This window comes from Schistocerca gregaria, chromosome 9, assembly GCF_023897955.1.
Source record: "Schistocerca gregaria isolate iqSchGreg1 chromosome 9, iqSchGreg1.2, whole genome shotgun sequence".
Classification (NCBI taxonomy): domain Eukaryota; kingdom Metazoa; phylum Arthropoda; class Insecta; order Orthoptera; family Acrididae; genus Schistocerca; species Schistocerca gregaria.
The window spans coordinates 15,237,528-15,257,451 of NC_064928.1; positions in this window are offsets into that span (position 1 = coordinate 15,237,528).

Genomic DNA, 19,924 nt, shown 5'->3' on the forward strand with positions numbered 1-19,924 from the left:
AATGCTTCCAGATGTGCATCAGAAACTACTACTGGTCTTCCAGGGAACGGTCAAAGCGTAGACTGTTTGAGACATTACTCCCTTGGAGGAATTGCGCATGGTGACTGTTGTATTCAATCCCGATGCAATTTCTGTGTTTCATCAACACTCAGATAGTCCACAGATTACATAATACCTCTAGATTTGCATCGGAAACTACTACTGGTCTTCCAGGGAACGATCAAAGCGTAGACTGTTTGAGACATTACTCCCATGGAGGAAAGTGCGCATGGTGACTGTTGTATTCAATCCCGATGCAATTTCTGTGTTTCATCAACATTCTGATAGTCCACAGATTACAGAATGCCTCCAGATGTGCATCGGAAACTACTACTGGTCTTCCAGGGATCGATCAAATCGTAGACTGTTTGAGACATTACTCACATGGAGGAAAGTGCGCATGGTGACTGTTGTATTCAATCCCGATGCAAGTTCTGTGTTTCATCAATACTCTGATAGTCCACAGATTACAGAATGCCTCCAGATGTGCATCGGAAACTACTACTGGTCTTCCAGGGATCGATCAAATCGTAGACTGTTTGAGACCTTACTCACATGGAGGAAAGTGCACATGGTGACTGTTGTATTCAATCGCGATGCAATTTCTGTGTTTCATCAACACTTTGAAGGTCCACAGATTACAGAATGCCTCCAGATGTGCATCGGAAACTATTACTGGTCTTCCAGGAAAAGATCCAAGCGTAGACAGTTTGAGACATTACTCCCATGGAGGAAAGTGCGCATGGTGACTATTGTATTCAATCCCGATGCAATTTCTGTGTTTCATCAACACTCTGACAGTCCACAGATTACAGAATGCCTCCAGATGTGAATCGGAAACTACTACTGGTCTTCCAGGGAACGATGAAAGCGTAGACTGTTTGAGACATTTCTCCCATGGAGGAATTGCGCATGGTGACAGTTGTATTCAATCCCGATGCAATTTCTGTGTTTCATCAACACTCAGGTAGTCCACAGATTACATAATACCTCCAGATTTTCATCGGAAACTACTACTGGTCTTCCCGGGAACGATCAAAGCGTAGACTGTTTGAGACTTTACTCCCATGGAGGAAAGTGTGCATGGTGACTGTTGTATTCAATCCCGATGCAATTTCTGTGTTTCTTCAACACTCTGATAGTCCACAGATTACTGAATGCCTCCAGATGTGCATCGGAAACTACTACTGGTCTTCCAGGGATCGGTCAAATCGTAGACTGTTTGAGACATTACTCACATGGAGGAAAGTGCACATGGTGACTGTTGTATTCAATCCCGATGCAATTTCTGTGTTTCATCAACACTTTGAAGGTCCGCAGATTACAGAATGCCTCCAGATGTGCATCGGAAACTATTACTGGTCTAACAGGGAAAGATCGAAGCGTAGACAGTTTGAGACATTACTCCCATGGAGGAAAGTGCGCATGGTGACTATTGTATTCAATCCCGATGCAATTTCTGTGTTTCATCAACATTCCGATAGTCCACAGATTACAGAATGCCTCAGATGTGCATCGGAAACTACTACTGGTCTTTCAGGGAACGATCAAATCGTAGACTGATTGAGACATTACTCACATGGAGGAAAGTGCGCACGGTGACTGATGTATTCCATATCAAAGCAATTTCTGTGTCTCATTAAAAGTTTGAAGGTCCACAGATTACAGAATGCCTCCGAGCATCGGAAACTACTACTGGTCTTCTAGGGAACGATTAAAACGTAGACAGTTTGACACATTACTCCCATGGAGGAAAGTGCGCATGGTGACTGATGTATTCCATACCGAAGCAATTTCTGTGTTTCATCAAAAGTTTGAAGGTCCACAGAATACAGAACGCCTCCAGATGAGCATCGGAAACTACTACTGGTCTTCCAGGGAACGATCGAAACGTAGGCTGTTTGAGACATTACTCCCATGGAGGAAAGTGCGCATGGTGACTGTTGTATTCAATCCCGATGCTATTTCTGTGTTTCATCAACACTCTGCTAGACCACAGATTACAGAACGAATCCAGATGTGAATCGGAAACTACTACTGGTCTCAAAGGGAACCATCAAAGCGTAAACTGTTTGAGACATTACAACCATTGAGCAAAGTGCGCATGGTGGATGTTGTATTCAATCTCGATGCAATTTCTGTGTTTCATCGACACTCTGATAGTCCACAGATTACAGAATGCCTCCAGAAGAGCATCGGAAACTACTACTGGTCTTCCAGGGAACGATCAAAGCAAAGACTGTTTGAGACATTACTCCCATGGAGGAAAGTGCGCATGGTGACTGTTGTATTCAATCACGATGCAATTTCTGTGTTTCATCAACACTCTGATAGTCCACAGATTACAGAATGCCTCCAGATCTGTATCGGAAACTACAACTGGTCTTCCAGGGAACGATCAAAGCGTAGACTGTTTGAGGCATTACTCCCATGGAGAAAAGCCTGCATGGTGCCTGTTGAATACAATCCCGATGCATTTTCTGTGTTTCATCAACACTTCGAAAGTCCACAGATTACAGAATGCCTCCAGATGAGCATCGGAAACTACTACTGGTCTTCCAGGGAACGATCAAAGCAAAGACTGTTTGAACATTACTCCCATGGAGGAAAGTGCGCATGGTGACTGTTGTATTCAATCCCGATACAATTTCTGTGTTTCATCAACACTTTGAAGGTCCACAGTTTACAGAATGCCCCCAGATGTGCATCAGAAACTACTACTGGTCTTCCAGGGACCGGGCAAAGCGTAGACTGTTTGAAACAATACTCCAATGGAGGAAATTGCGCATGGTGACTGTAATATTCATTCCCGATGCAATTTCTACGTTTCGTCAACACTCTGATAGTCCACAAATTACAAAATGCCTCCAGATGTGCAGCGGAAGCTACTACTGGTCTTCCAGGGAACGATCAAAGCGTAGATCGTATGAGGCATTACTCCCATGGAGGAAAGTGCGCATAGTGACTGTTGTATTCAATCCCGATGAAATTTCTGTGTTTCATCAACACTCTGACAGTCCACAGATTACAGAATGCCTCCAGATGTTAATCGGAAACTACTACTGGTCTTCCAGGGATCCATCAGAGCGTAGACTGTTTGAGACATTACTCCCATGGAGGAATTGCGCATGGTGACTGTTGTATTCAATCCCGATGCAATTTCTGTGTTTCATCAACACTCTGATAGTACACATATTACAGAATGCCTCCAGATGTGCATCGGAAACTACTACTGGTCTTCCAATGATCGATCAAATCGTAGACTGTTTGAGACATTAATCACATGGAGGAAAGTGCACATGGTGACTGTTATATTCAATCCCGATGCAATTTCTGTGTTTTATCAACACTTTGAAGGTCTACAGCTTACAGAATGCCTCCAGATGTACATCGGAAACTACTACTGGTCTTCCAGGGATCCATCAAAGCGTAGACTGTTTGAGACATTACTCCCATGGAGGAATTGCGATTGGTGACTGTTGTATTCAATCCCGATGTAATTTCTGTGTTTCATCAACACTCAGATAGTCCACAGATTTCATAATACCTCCAGATTTGCATCGGAAACTACTACTGGTCTTCCAGGGGTCGATCAAATCGTAGACTGTTTGAGACATTACTCACATGGAGGAAAGTGCACATGGTGACTGTTGTATTCAATCCCGATGCAATTTCTGTGTTTCATCAACACTTTGAAGGTCCACAGATTACAGAATGCCTCCAGATGTGCATCGGAAACTATTACTGGTCTTCCAGGGAAAGATCCAAGCGTAGACAGTTTGAGACATTACTCCCATGGAGGAAAGTGCGCATGGTGACTATTGTATTCAATCCCGATGCAATTTCTGTGTTTCATCAACACTCTGACAGTCCACAGATTACAGAATGCCTCCAGATGTTAATCGGAAACTACTACTGGTCTTCCAGGGATCCATCAAAGCGTAGACTGTTTGAGACATTACTCCCATGGAGGAATTGCGCATGGTGACTGTTGTATTCAATCCCGATGCAATTTCTGTGTTTCATCAACACTCAGATAGTCCACAGATTACATAATACCTCCAGATTTGCATCGGAAACTACTACTGGTCTTCCAGGGAACGATCAAAGCGTAGACTGTTTGAGACATTACTCCCATGGAGGAAAGTGCGCATGGTGACTGTTGTATTCAATCCCGATGCAATTTCTGTGTTTCATCAACACTCTGATAGTACACATATTACAGAATGCCTCCAGATGTGCATCGGAAACTACTACTGGACTTCCAATGATCGATCAAATCGTAGACTGTTTGAGACATTAATCACATGGAGGAAAGTGCACATGGTGACTGTTATATTCAATCCCGATGCAATTTCTGTGTTTCATCAACACTTTGAAGGTCCACAGATTACATGCCTCCAGATGTGCATCGGAAACTATTACTGGTCTTCCAGGGAAAGATCCAAGCGTAGACAGTTTGAGACATTACTCCCATGGAGGAACGTGCGTATGGAGACTATTGTATTCAATCCCGATGCAATTTCTGTGTTTCATCAACACTCTGATAGTCCACAGATTACAGAATGCCTCCAGATGTGCATCGGAAACTACTACTGGTCTTCCAGGGAACGATCAAATCGTAGACTGATTGAGACATTACTCACATGGAGCAAAGTGCGCATGGTGACTGATGTATTCCGTACCGAAGCAATTTCTGTGTTTCATCAAAAGTTTGAAGGTCCACAGATTACAGAATGCCTCCAGATGAGCATCGGAAACTACCACTGGTCTTCCAGGGAACGATCAAAACGTAGACAGTTTGACACATTACTCCCATGGAGGAAAGTGCGCATAGTGACTGATGTATTCCATACCGAAGCAATTTCTGTGTTTCATCAAAAGTTTGAAGGTCCACAGAATACAGAATGCCTCCAGATGTGCATCGGAAACTACTACTGGTCTTCCAGGGAATGATCAAAGCGTAGACTGTTTGAGACATTACTCCTATGTAGGAATGTGCGCATGGTGACTGTTGTTTTCAATCCCGATGCAATTTCTGTGTTTCAACGACACTCTGATAGTCCACAGATTACAGAATGCCTCCAGATGTGCATCGGAAACTATAACTGGTCTTCCAGTGAAAGATCGAAGCGTGGACAGTTTGAGACATTACTCCCATGGAGGAAAGTGCGCATGGTGACTGTTGTATTCAATCCCGATGCAATTTCTGTGTTTCATCAACACTCAAATATTCCACAGATTACAGAATGCCTCCAGATGTGCATCGGAAACTACTACTGGTCTTCCAGGGAACGATCAAAGCGTAAACTGTTTGAGACATTACAACCATTGAGGAAAGTGCGCATGGTGGATGTTGTATTCAATCTCGATGCAATTTCTGTGTTTCATCGACACTCTGATAGTCCACAGATTACAGAATGCCTCCAGATGTGCATCGGAAACTACTACTGGTCTTCCAGGGAACGATCAAAGCAAAGACTGTTTGAGACATTACTCCCATGGAGGAAAGTGCGAATGGTGACTGTTGTATTCAATCACGATGCAATTTCTGTGTTTCATCAACACTCTGATAGTCCACAGATTACAGAATGCCTCCAGATCTGTATCGGAAACTACAACTGGTCTTCCAGGGAACGATCAAAGGGTAGACTGTTTGAGGCATTACCCCCATGGAGAAAAGCCTGCATGGTGCCTGTTGAATACAATCCCGATGCATTTTCTGTGTTTCATCAACACTTCGAAAGTCCACAGATTACAGAATGCCTCCAGATGAGCAACGGAAACTACTACTGGTCTTCCAGGGAACGATCAAAGCGTTAACTGTTTGAGACATTGCACCCATGGAGGAAAGAGCGCATGGTGACTTTTGTTTTCAATCCCGATGCAATTTCTGTGTTTCATCAACACTCCGATAGTCCACAGATTACAAAATGCCTCCAGATGTGCATCGGAAACTAATACTGGTCTTCCAGGGAAAGATCAAATCGTAGACTGTTTGAGACATTACTCTCATGGAGGAAAGTGCGTATGGTGACTGTTGTATTGAATCCCGATGCAAGTTCTGTGTTTTATCAACACTTTGAAGGTCCACAGCTTACAGAATGCCTCCAGATGTACATCGGAAACTACTACTTGTCTTCAGGGAACGATTAAAGCGTAGACTGTTTGAGACATTACTCCCATGGAGGAAAGTGCACATGGTGACTGTTGTATTCAATCCCGATGCAATTTCTGTGTTTCATCACCCCTTTGAAGGACCAGAGTTTACAGAATGCCTCAAGATGTGCATCAGAAACTACTACTGGTCTTCCAGGGATCCATCAAAGCAAAGACTGTTTGAGACATTACTCCCATGGAGGAAAGTGCGCATGGTGACTGTTGTATTCAATCCCGATACATTTTCTATGTTTCATCAACACTTTGAAGGTCCACAGTTTGCAGAATGCCTCCAGATGTGCATCAGAAACTACTACTGGTCTTCCAGGGAACGGTCAAAGCGTAAACTGCTTGAGACATTACTCCCATGGAGGAAATTGCGCATGGTGACTGTTGTATTCATTCCCGATGCAATTTCTACGTTTCGTCAACACTCTGATAGTCCACAGATTACAAAATGCCTCCAGATGTGCATCGGAAGCTACTACTGGTCTTCCAGGGAACGATCAAAGCGTAGATCGTATGAGGCATTACTCCCATGGAGTAAAGTGCGCATGGTGACTGTTGTATTCAATCCCGATGCAATTTCTGTGTTTCATCAACACTCTGACAGTCCACAGATTACAGAATGCCTCCAGACGTGAATCGGAAACTACTACTGGTCTTCCAGGGAACGATCAAAACGTAGACAGTTTGACACATTACTCCCATGGAGGAGAGTGCGCATGGTGACTGATGTATTCCATACCGAAGCAATTTCTGTGTTTCATCAAAAGTTTGAGGTCCACAGATTACAGAATGCCTCCAGATGTGCATCGGAAACTACTACTGGTCTCCAGGGAACGATCAAAGCGTAGACAGTTTGAGACATTACTCCTATGTAGGAATGTGCGCATGGTGACTGTTGTTTTCAATCCCGATGCAATTTCTGTGTTTCATTAACACTCAGATATTCCACAGATTACAGAATGCCTCCAGATGTGCATCGGAAACTACTACTGGTCTTCCAGGGAACGATCAAAGCGTGAATTGTTTGACACATTACAACCATTGAGGAAAGTACGCATGGTGGATGTTGTATTCAATCTCGATGCAATTTCTGTGTTTCATCAAGACTCTGATAGTCCACAGACTACAGAATGCCTCCAGATGTGCATCGGAAACTACTACTGGTCTTCCAGGGAACGATCAAAGCGTAAACTGTTTGAGACATTGCACCCACGGAGGAAAGTGCGCATGGTGACTTTTGTATTCAATCCCGATGCAATTTCTGTGTTTCATCAACACTCCGATAGTCCACAGATTCCAAAATGCCTCCAGATGTGCATCGGAAACTAATACTGGTCTTCCAGGGAAAAATCAAAGCGTAGACTGTTTGAGACATTACTCCCATGGAGGAAATTGCGCATGGTGTCTGTTGTATTCATTCCCGATGCAATTTCTACGTTTCGTCAACACTCTGATAGTCCACAGATTACAAAATTCCTCCAGATGTGCATCGGAAGCTACTACTGGTCTTCCAGGGAACGATCAAAGCGTGGATCGTATGAGGCATTACTCCCATGGAGGAAAGTGCGCATGGTGACTGTTGTATTCAATCCCGATGCAATTTCTGTGTTTCATCAACACTCTGACAGTCCACAGATTACAGAATGCCTATAGATGTAAATCGGAAAGTACTACTGGTCTTCCAGAGATCCATCAAAGCGTAGACTGTTTGAGACATTACTCCCATGGAGGAATTGCGCATGGTGACTGTTGTATTCAATCCCGATGCAATTTCTGTGTTTCATCAACACTCAGATAGTCCACAGATTACATAATACCTCCAGATTTGCATCGGAAACTACTACTGGTCTTCCAGGGGACGATCAAAGCGTAGACTGTTTGAGACATTACTCCCATGGAGGAAAGTGCGCATGGTGACTATTGTATTCAATCCCGATGCAATTTCTGTGTTTCATCAACACTCTGACAGTCCACAGATTACAGAATGCCTCCAGATGTAAATCGGAAACTAATACTGGTCTTCCAGGGATCCATCAAAGCGTAGACTCTTTGAGACATTACTCCCATGGAGGAAAGTGCGCATGGTGACTGTTGTATTCAATCCCGATGCAATTTCTGTGTTTCATCAACACTCTGACAGTCCACAGATTACAGAATGCCTCCAGATGTGAATCGGAAACTACTACTGGTCTTCCAGGGATCCATCAAAGCGTAGACTGTTTGAGACATTACTCCCATGGAGGAATTGCGCATGGTGACTGTTGTATTCAATCCCGATGCAATTTATGTGTTTCATCAACACTCAGATAGTCCACAGATATCATAATACCTCCAGATTTGCATCGGAAACTACTACTGGTCTTCCAGGGAACGATCAAAGCGTAGACTGTTTGAGACATTACTCCCATGGAGGAAAGTGCGCATGGTGACTGTTGTATTCAATCCCGATGCAATTTCTGTGTTTCATCAACACTCTGACAGTCCACAGATTACAGAATGCCTCCAGATGTGCATCGGAAACTACTACTGGTCTTCCAGGGATCGATCAAATCGTAGACTGTTGGAGACATTACTCACATGGAGGAAAGTGCACATGGTGACTGTTGTATTCAATCCCGATGCAATTTCTGTGTTTCATCAACACTCTGACAGTCCACAGATTACAGAATGCCTCCAGATGTGATTCGGAAACTACTACTGGTCTTCCAGGGATCCATCAAAGCGTAGACTGTTTGAGACATTACTCCCATGGAGGAATTGCGCATGGTGACTGTTGTATTCAATCCCGATGCAACTTCTGTGTTTCATCAACTCTCAGATAGTCCACAGATTAATAATACCTCCAGATTTGAATTGGAAACTACTACTGGTCTTCCAGGGAACGATCAAAGCGTAGACTGTTTGAGACATTACTCCCATGGAGGAAAGTGCGCATGGTGACTGTTGTATTCAATCCCGATGCAATTTCTGTGTTTCAACAACACTCTGATAGTCCACAGATTACAGAATGCCTCCAGATGTGCATCGGAAACTACTACTGGTCTTCCAGGGATCGATCAAATCGTAGACTGTTTGAGACATTACTCACATGGAGGAAAGTGCACATGGTGACTGTTGTATTCAATCCCGACGCAATTTCTGTGTTTCATAAACACTTTGAAGGTCCACAGATTACAGAATGCCTCCAGATGTGCATCGGAAACTATTACTGGTCTTATAGGGAAAGATCCAAGCGTAGACAGTTTGAGACATTACTCCCATGGAGAAAAGTGCGCATGGTGACTATGGTATTCAATCCCGATGCAATTTCTGTGTTTCATCAACACTTTGAAGGTCCACAGATTACAGAATGCCTCCAGATGTGCCTCGGAAACTATTACTGGTCTTCCAGGGAAAGATCCAAGCGTAGACAGTTTGAGACATTACTCCCATGGAGGAAAGTGCGCATGGTGACTATTGTATACAATCCCGATGCAATTTCTGTGTTTCATCAACACTCTGATAGTCCACAGATTACAGAAATCCTCCAGATGTGCATCGGAAACTACTACTGGTCTTCCAGGGAACGATCAAATCGTCGACTGATTGAGACATTACTCACATGGAGCAAAGTGCGCATGGTGACTGATTTATTCCATACCGAAGCAATTTCTGTGTTTCATCAAATGTTTGAAGGTCCACAGATTACAGAATGCCTCCAGATGAGCATCGAAAACTACCACTGGTCTTCCAGGGAACGATCAAAACGTAGACAGTTTGACACATTACTCCCATGGAGGAAAGTGCGCATGGTGACTGATGTATTCCATGCCGAAGCAATTTCTGTGTATCATTAAAAGTTTGAAGGTCCACAGAATACAGAATGCCTCCAGATGTGCATCGGAAACTGCTACTGGTCTTCCAGGGAACGATCAAAGCGTAGACTGTTTGAGACATTACTCCTATGTAGGAATGTGCGCATGGTGACTGTTGTTTTCAATCCCGATGCAATTTCTGTGTTTCATCGACATTCTGATAGTCCACAGATTACAGAATGCCTCCCGATGTGCATCGGAAACTATTACAATGACTTCCAGGGAACGATCAAAGCGTAGACTGTTTGAGACATTAGTCCCATGGAGGAAAGTGCGCATGGTGACTGTTGTATTCAATCCCGATGCATTTTCGGTGTTTCATCAACACTCTGATATTCCACAGATTACAGAATGCCTCCAGATGTGCATCGGATACTACTACTGGTCTTCCAGGGAACGATCAAAGCGTAAACTGTTTGAGACATTACAACCATTGAGGTAAGTGCGCATGGTGGATGTTGTATTTAATCTCGATGCTATTTCTGTGTTTCATCAAGACTCTGATAGTCCACAGATTACAGAATGCCTCCAGATGTGCGTCGGAAACTACTACTGGTCTTCCAGGGAACGATCAAAGAGGAGACTGTTTGAGACATTACTCCCATGGAGGAAAGTGCGCATGGTGACTGTTGTATTCATTCCCGATGCAATTTCTACGTTTCGTCAACACTCTGATAGTCCACAGATTACAAAATTCCTCCAGATGTGCATCGGAAGCTACTACTGGTCTTCCAGGGAACGATCAAAGCGTAGATCGTATGAGGCATTACTCCCATGGAGGAAAGTGCGCATGGTGACTGTTGTATTCAATCCCGATGCAATTTCTGTGTTTCATCAACACTCTGACAGTCCACAGTTTACAGAATGTCTATAGATGTGAATCGGAAAATACTACTGGTCTTCCAGAGATCCATCAAAGCGTAGACTGTTTGAGACATTACTCCCATGGAGGAAATGCGCATGGTGACTGTTGTATTCAATCCCGATGCAATTTCTGTGTTTCATCAACACTCAGATAGTCCACAGATTCCATAATACCTCCAGATTTGCATCGGAAACTACTACTGGTCTTCCAGGGAACGATCAAAGCGTAGACTGTTTGAGACATTACTTCCATGGAGGAAAGTGCGCATGGTGACTGTTGTATTCAATCCCGATGCAATTTATGTGTTTCATCAACACTCTGATAGTCCACAGATTACAGAATGCCTCCAGATGTGCATCGGAAACTACTACTGGTCTTCCAGGGGGTCGATCAAATCGTAGACTGTTTGAGACATTACTCACATGGAGGAAAGTGCACATGGTGACTGTTGTATTCAATCCCGATGCAATTTCTGTGTTTCATCAACACTTTGAAGGTCCACAGATTACAGAATGCCTCCAGAAGTGCATCGGAAACTATTACTGGTCTTCCAGTGAAAGATCCAAGCGTAGACAGTTTGAGACATTATTCCCATGGAGGAAAGTGCGCATGGTGAATATTGTATTCAATCCCGATGCAATTTCTGTGTTTCATCAACACTTTGAAGGTCCACAGATTACAGAATGCCTCCAGATGTGCCTCGGAAACTATTACTGGTCTTCCAGGGAAAGATCCAAGCGTAGACAGTTTGAGACATTACTCCCATGGAGGAAAGTGCGCATGGTGACTATTGTATACAATCCCGATGCAATTTCTGTGTTTCATCAACACTCTGATAGTCCACAGATTACAGAAATCCTCCAGATGTGCATCGGAAACTACTACTGGTCTTCCAGGGAACGATCAAATCGTCGACTGATTGAGACATTACTCACATGGAGCAAAGTGCGCATGGTGACTGATTTATTCCATACCGAAGCAATTTCTGTGTTTCATCAAACGTTTGAAGGTCCACAGATTACAGAATGCCTCCAGATGAGCATCGAAAACTACCACTGGTCTTCCAGGGAACGATCAAAACGTAGACAGTTTGACACATTACTCCCATGGAGGAAAGTGCGCATGGTGACTGATGTATTCCATGCCGAAGCAATTTCTGTGTATCATTAAAAGTTTGAAGGTCCACAGAATACAGAATGCCTCCAGATGTGCATCGGAAACTGCTACTGGTCTTCCAGGGAACGATCAAAGCGTAGACTGTTTGAGACATTACTCCTATGTAGGAATGTGCGCATGGTGACTGTTGTTTTCAATCCCGATGCAATTTCTGTGTTTCATCGACATTCTGATAGTCCACAGATTACAGAATGCCTCCCGATGTGCATCGGAAACTATTACAATGACTTCCAGGGAACGATCAAAGCGTAGACTGTTTGAGACATTAGTCCCATGGAGGAAAGTGCGCATGGTGACTGTTGTATTCAATCCCGATGCATTTTCGGTGTTTCATCAACACTCTGATATTCCACAGATTACAGAATGCCTCCAGATGTGCATCGGATACTACTACTGGTCTTCCAGGGAACGATCAAAGCGTAAACTGTTTGAGACATTACAACCATTGAGGTAAGTGCGCATGGTGGATGTTGTATTTAATCTCGATGCTATTTCTGTGTTTCATCAAGACTCTGATAGTCCACAGATTACAGAATGCCTCCAGATGTGCGTCGGAAACTACTACTGGTCTTCCAGGGAACGATCAAAGAGGAGACTGTTTGAGACATTACTCCCATGGAGGAAAGTGCGCATGGTGACTGTTGTATTCATTCCCGATGCAATTTCTACGTTTCGTCAACACTCTGATAGTCCACAGATTACAAAATTCCTCCAGATGTGCATCGGAAGCTACTACTGGTCTTCCAGGGAACGATCAAAGCGTAGATCGTATGAGGCATTACTCCCATGGAGGAAAGTGCGCATGGTGACTGTTGTATTCAATCCCGATGCAATTTCTGTGTTTCATCAACACTCTGACAGTCCACAGTTTACAGAATGTCTATAGATGTGAATCGGAAAATACTACTGGTCTTCCAGAGATCCATCAAAGCGTAGACTGTTTGAGACATTACTCCCATGGAGGAAATGCGCATGGTGACTGTTGTATTCAATCCCGATGCAATTTCTGTGTTTCATCAACACTCAGATAGTCCACAGATTCCATAATACCTCCAGATTTGCATCGGAAACTACTACTGGTCTTCCAGGGAACGATCAAAGCGTAGACTGTTTGAGACATTACTTCCATGGAGTAAAGTGCGCATGGTGACTGTTGTATTCAATCCCGATGCAATTTCTGTGTTTCATCAACACTCTGATAGTCCACAGATTACAGAATGCCTCCAGATGTGCATCGGAAACTACTACTGGTCTTCCAGGGGGTCGATCAAATCGTAGACTGTTTGAGACATTACTCACATGGAGGAAAGTGCACATGGTGACTGTTGTATTCAATCCCGATGCAATTTCTGTGTTTCATCAACACTTTGAAGGTCCACAGATTACAGAATGCCTCCAGAAGTGCATCGGAAACTATTACTGGTCTTCCAGTGAAAGATCCAAGCGTAGACAGTTTGAGACATTATTCCCATGGATGAAAGTGCGCATGGTGACTATTGTATTCAATCCCGATGCAATTTCTGTGTTTCATCAACACTCTGACAGTCCACAGATTACAGAATGCCTCCAGATGTGAATCGAAAACTACTACTGGTCTTCCAGGGATGCATCAAAGCGTAGACTGTTTGAGACGTTATTCCCATGGAGGAATTGCGCATGGTGACTGTTGTACTCAATCCCGATGCAATTTCTGTGTTTCATCAACACTCAGATAGTCCACAGATTACATAATACCTCCAGCTTTGCATCGGGAACTACTACAATGACTTCCAGGGAACGATCAAAGCGTAGACTCTTTGAGACATTACTCCCATGGAGGAAAGTGCGCATGGTGACTGTTGTATTCAATCCCGATGCAATTTCTGTGTTTCATCAACACTTTGAAGGTCCACAGTTTACAGAATGCCTTCAGATGTGCATCATAAACTACTACTGGTCTTCCAGGGAACGATCAAAGCGTAGACTGTTTGAGACATTACTCCCATGGAGGAAATTGCGCATGGTGACTGTTGTATTCATTCCCGATGCAATTTGTACGTTTCATCAACACTCTGATAGTCCACAGATTACAGAATGCCTCCAGATGTGCATCGGAAACTGCTACTGGTCTTCCAGGGATCGATCAAATCGTAGACTGTTTGAGACATTACTCCCATTTAGGAAATTGCGCATGGTGACTGTTGTATTCATTCCCGATGCAATTTGTACGTTTCATCAACACTCTGATAGTCCACAGATTACAGAATGCCTCCTGATGTGCATCGGAAACTATTACAACGACTTCCAGGGAACGATCAAAGCGTAGACTGTTTGAGACATTACTCCCATGGAGGAAAGTGCGCATGGTGACTGTTGAATTCAATCCCGATGCAATTTCAGTGTTTCATCAGCACTCAGATAGTCCACAGATTACAGAATGCCTCCAGATGTGCATCGGAAACTACTACTGGTCTTCCAGGGAACGATCAAAGCGTAAACTGTTTGAGACATTACAACCATTGAGGAAAGTGCGCATGGTGGATGTTGTATTCAATCTCGATGCAATTTCTGTGTTTCATCAAGACACTGATAGTCCAAAGATTACAGAATGCCTCCAGATGTGTATCGGAAACTACAACAGGTCTTCGAGGGAACGATCAAAGCGTTGACTGTTTGAGACATTACTCCCATGGAGAAAAGCCTGCATGGTGCCTGTTGAATACAATCCTGATGCATTTTCTGTGTTTCATCAACACTTCGATAGTCCACAGATTACAGAATGCCTCCAGATATGCATCGGAAACTACTACTGGTCTTCCAGGGAACGATCAAAGCGTAAACTGTTTGAGACATTGCACCCATGGAGGAAAGTGCGCATGGTGACTTCTGTGTTCATTCCCGATGCTATTTCTACGTTTCGTCAACACTCTGATAGTCCACAGATTACAAAATGCCTCCAGATGTGCATCGGAAGCTACTACTGGTCTTCCAGGGAACGATCAAAGCGTAGATCGTATGAGGCATTACTCCCATGGAGGAAAGTGCGCATGGTGACTATTGTATTCAATCCCGATCTAATTTCTGTGTTTCATCAACACTCAGATAGACCACAGATTACATAATGCCTCCAGATTTGCATCGGAAACTACTACTGGTCTTCCAGGGAACGATAAAAGCGTAGACAGTATGAGACATTACTCCCATGGAGAAACGCCTGCATGGTGCCTGTTGTATACAATCCCGATGCAATTTCTGTGTTTCATCAACACTTTGAAAGTCCACAGATTACAGAATGCCTCCAGATGTGCATCAGAAACTGCTACTGGTCTTCCAGGGAACGACCAAAGCGTAGACTGTTTGAGACATTACCCCCATGGAGGAATTGCGCATGGTGACTGTTGTATTCATTCCCGATTCAATTTCTACGTTTCGTCAACACTCTGATAGTCCACAGATTACAAAATGCCTCCAAATGTGCATCGGAAGCTACTACTGGTCTTCGAGGGAACGATCAAACCGTAGATCGTATGAGGCATTACTCCCATGGAGAAAAGCCTGCATGGTGCCTGTTGAATAAAATCGCGATGCATTTTCTGTGTTTCATCAACACATCGAAAGTCCACAGATTACAGAATGCCTCCAGATGAGCATCGGAAACTACTACTGGTCTTCCAGGGAACGATCAAAGCGTAAACTGTTTGAGACATTGCACCCATGGAGGAAAGTGCGTATGGTGACTTTTGTATTCAATGCCGATGCAATTTCTGTGTTTCATCAACACTCCGATAGTCCACAGATTACAACATGACTCCAGATGTGCATCGGAAACTAATACTGGTTTTCCAGGGAATGATCAAACCGTAGAGTGTTTGAGACATTACTCTCATGGAGGAAAGTGCGTATGGTGACTGTTGTATTGAATCCCGATGCAACTTCTGTGTTTTGTCAACACTTTGAAGGTCCACAGCTTACAGAATGCCTCCAGATGTACATCGGAAACTATTACTTGTCTTCCAGGGAACGATTAAATCGTAGACTGTTTGATACATTACTCCCATGGAGGAAAGTGCACATGGTGACTGTTGTATTCAATCCCGATGCAATTTCTGTGTTTCATCAACACTCTGACAGTCCACAGATTACAGCATGCCTCCAGATGTGAATCGGAAACTACTACTGGTCTTCCAGGGATCCATCAAAGCGTAGACTGTTTGAGACATTACTCCCATGGAGGAATTGCGCATGGTGACTGTTGTACTCAATCCCGATGCAATTTCTGTGTTTCATCAACGCTCAGATAGTCCACAGATTACATAATACCTCCAGATTTGCATCGGAAACTACTACTGGTCTTCCAGGGAACGATAAAAGCGTAGACAGTATGAGACATTACTCCCATGGAGAAACGCTTGCATGGTGCCTGTTGTATACAATCCCGATGCAACTTCTGTGTTTTATCAACACTTTGAAGGTCCACAGCTTACAGAATGCATCCAGATGTGCATCGGAAACTATTACTGGTCTTCCAGGGAAAGATCCAAGCGTAGACACTTTGAGACATTACTCCCATGGAGGAAAGTGCGCATGGTGACTATTGTATTCAATCCCGATGCAATTTCTGTGTTTCATCAACACTGTGATAGTCCACAGATTACAGAATGCCTCCAGATGTGCATTGGAAACTACTACTGGTCTTCCAGGGAACGATCAAATCGTAGACTGATTCAGACATTACTCACATGGAGGAAAGTGCGCATGGTGACTGATGTATTCCATACCGAAGCAATTTCTGTGTTTCATCAAAAGTTTGAAGTTCCACAGATTACAGAATGCCTCCAGATGAGCATCGGAAACTACTACTGGTCTTCCAGGGAACGATCAAAACGTAGACAGTTTGACACATTACTCCCATGGAGGAAAGTGCGCATGGTGACTGATGTATTCCATACCGAAGCAATTTCTGTGTTTCATCAAGAGTTTGAAGGTCCACAGGTTACAGAATGCCTCCAGATGTGCATCGGAAACTACTACTGGTCTTCCAGGGAACGATCAAAGCGTAGACTGTTTGAGACATTACTCCTATGTAGGAATGTGCGCATGGTGACTGTTGTTTTCAATCCCGATGCAATTTCTGTGTTTCATCGACACTCTGATAGTCCACAGATTACAGAATGCCTCCACATGTGCATCGGAAACTATTACAATGACTTCCAGGGAACGATCAAAGAATAGACTGTTTGAAACATTACTCCCATGGAGGAAAGTGAGCATGGTGACTGTTGTATTTAATCCCGATGCTATTTCTGTGTTTCATCAACACTCTGCTAGTCCACAGATTATAGAATAAATCCAGATGTGAATCGGAAACTACTACTGGTCTTAAAGGGAACCATCAAATCGTAGACTGTTTGAGACATTACTCCCATGGAGGAAAGTGCGCATGGTGACTGTTGTATTCAATCCCGATGCAATTTCTGTGTTTCATCAACACTCAGATAGTCCACAGATAACAGAATGCCTCCAGATGTGCATCGGAAACTACTACTGGTTCCAGGGAACGATCAAAGCGTAAACATTTTGAGACATTACAACCATTGAGGAAAGTGCGCATGGTGGCTGTTGTATTCAATCTTGATGCAATTTCTGTGTTTCATCAAGACTCTGATAGTCCACAGATTACAGAATGCCTCCAGATGTGCTTCGGAAACTACTACTGGTCTTCAAGGGAACGATCAAAGCAAAGACTGTTTGAGACCATACTCCCATGGAGGAAAGTGCGCATGGTGACTGTTGTATTCAATCCCGATGCAACTTCTGTGTTTTATCAACACTTTGAAGGTCCACAGCTTACAGAATGCCTCCAGATGTACATCGGAAACTACTACTTGTCTTCCAGGGAACGATTAAAGCGTAGACTGTTTGAGTAATTACTCCCATGGTGGAAAGTGCACATGGTGACTGTTGTATTCAATCCCGATGCAATTTCTGTGTTTCATCACCCCTTTGAAGGTCCACAGTTTACAGAATGCCTCAAGATGTGCATCAGAAACTACTATTGGTCTTCCAGTGAACGATCAAAGCGTAGACTGTTTGAGACATTACTCCCATGGAGGAATGTGCGCATGGTGACTGTTGTATTCAATCCCGATGCAATTTCTGTGTTTTATCAAAATTCTGATAGTCCACAGATTACAGAATGCCTCCAAATGTGCATCGGAAACTACTACTGGTCTTCCAGGGAACGATCAAAGCGTAGACTGTTGAGACATAACTCCCATGGAGGAAAGTGCGCATGGTGACTGTTGTATTCATTCCCGATGCAATTTCTGTGTTTCATCAGCACTGTGTTAGTCCACAGATTAGAAAATGCCTCCAGATGTGCATGTGAAACTAATAGTGGTCTTACAGGGAACGATCAAAGCGTAGACTGTTTGAGACATTACTCTCATGGAGGAAAGAGCGCATGGTGACTGTTGTATTCAATCATGATGCAACTTCTGTGTTTTATCAACACTTTGAAGGTCCACAGCTTACAGAATGTCTCCAGATGTACATCGAAAACTACCACTGGTCTTCCAGTGAACGATCAAAGCGTAGACTGTTTGAGACATTACTCCCATTTAGGTAAGTGCTCATGGTGACTGTTGTATTCAATCCCGATGCAATTTCTGTGTTTCATCAACACTTTGAAGGTCCACAGTTTACAGAATGCCTCAAGATGTGCATCAGAAACTACTACTGGTCTTCCAGGGAACGATCAAAGCGTAGATTGTTTGAGACATTACTCCCATAGAGGAAATTGCGCATGGTGACTGTTGTATTCAATCCCGATGCAATTTCTGTGTTTCATCAACACACTGATAGTCCACAGATTACAGAATGCCTCCAGATGTACATCGGAAACTACTACTGGTCTTCCAGGGAACGATCAAAGCGTAGACTGTTTGAGACATTACTCCCCTGAAGGAAAGTGCGCATAGTGACTTTTGCATTCAATCCCGATGCAATTTCTGTGTTTCATCAACACTCTGATCTTCCACAGATTACAGAATGCCTCCAGATGTGCATCGGAAACTACTACTGTTCTTCCAGGGAACGATCAAAGCGTAGACTGTTTGATACATTACTCACATAGAGGAAATTGCGCATGGTGACTGTTGCATTCATTCCCGATGCAATTTCTACGTTTCGTCAACACTCTGATAGTCCACAGATTACAGAATGCCTCCAGATATGCATCGGAAACTACTACTGGTCTTCCAGGGAACGATCAAAGCGTAAACTGTTTGAGACATAGCACCCGTGGAGGAAAGTGGGCATGGTGACTGTTGTATTGAATCAGGATGCAACTTCTGTGTTTTATCAACACTTTGAAGGTCCACAGATTACAGAATGCCTCCAGATGTACATCGGTAACTACTACTTGTCTTCCAGGGAACGATTAAAGCGTAGACAGTTTGAGACATTACTCCCATGGAGGAAAGTGCACATGGTTACTGTTGTACTCAATCCCGATGCAATTTCTGTGCTTCATCACCCCTTTGAAGGTCCACAGTTTACAGAATGCCTCTAGATGTGCATCAGAAACTACCACTGGTCTTCCAGGGAACGATCAAAGCAAAGACTGTTTGAGACATTACTCCCATGGAGAAAAGCCTGCATGGTGCCTGTTGAATACAATCCTGATGCACTTTCTGTGTTTCATCAACACTTCGAAAGTCCACAGATTACAGAATGCCTCCAGATATGCATCGGAAATTACTACTGGTCTTCCAGGGAACGATCAAAGCGTAAACTGCTTGAGACATTGCACCCATGAAGGAAAGTGCGCATGGTGTCTTTT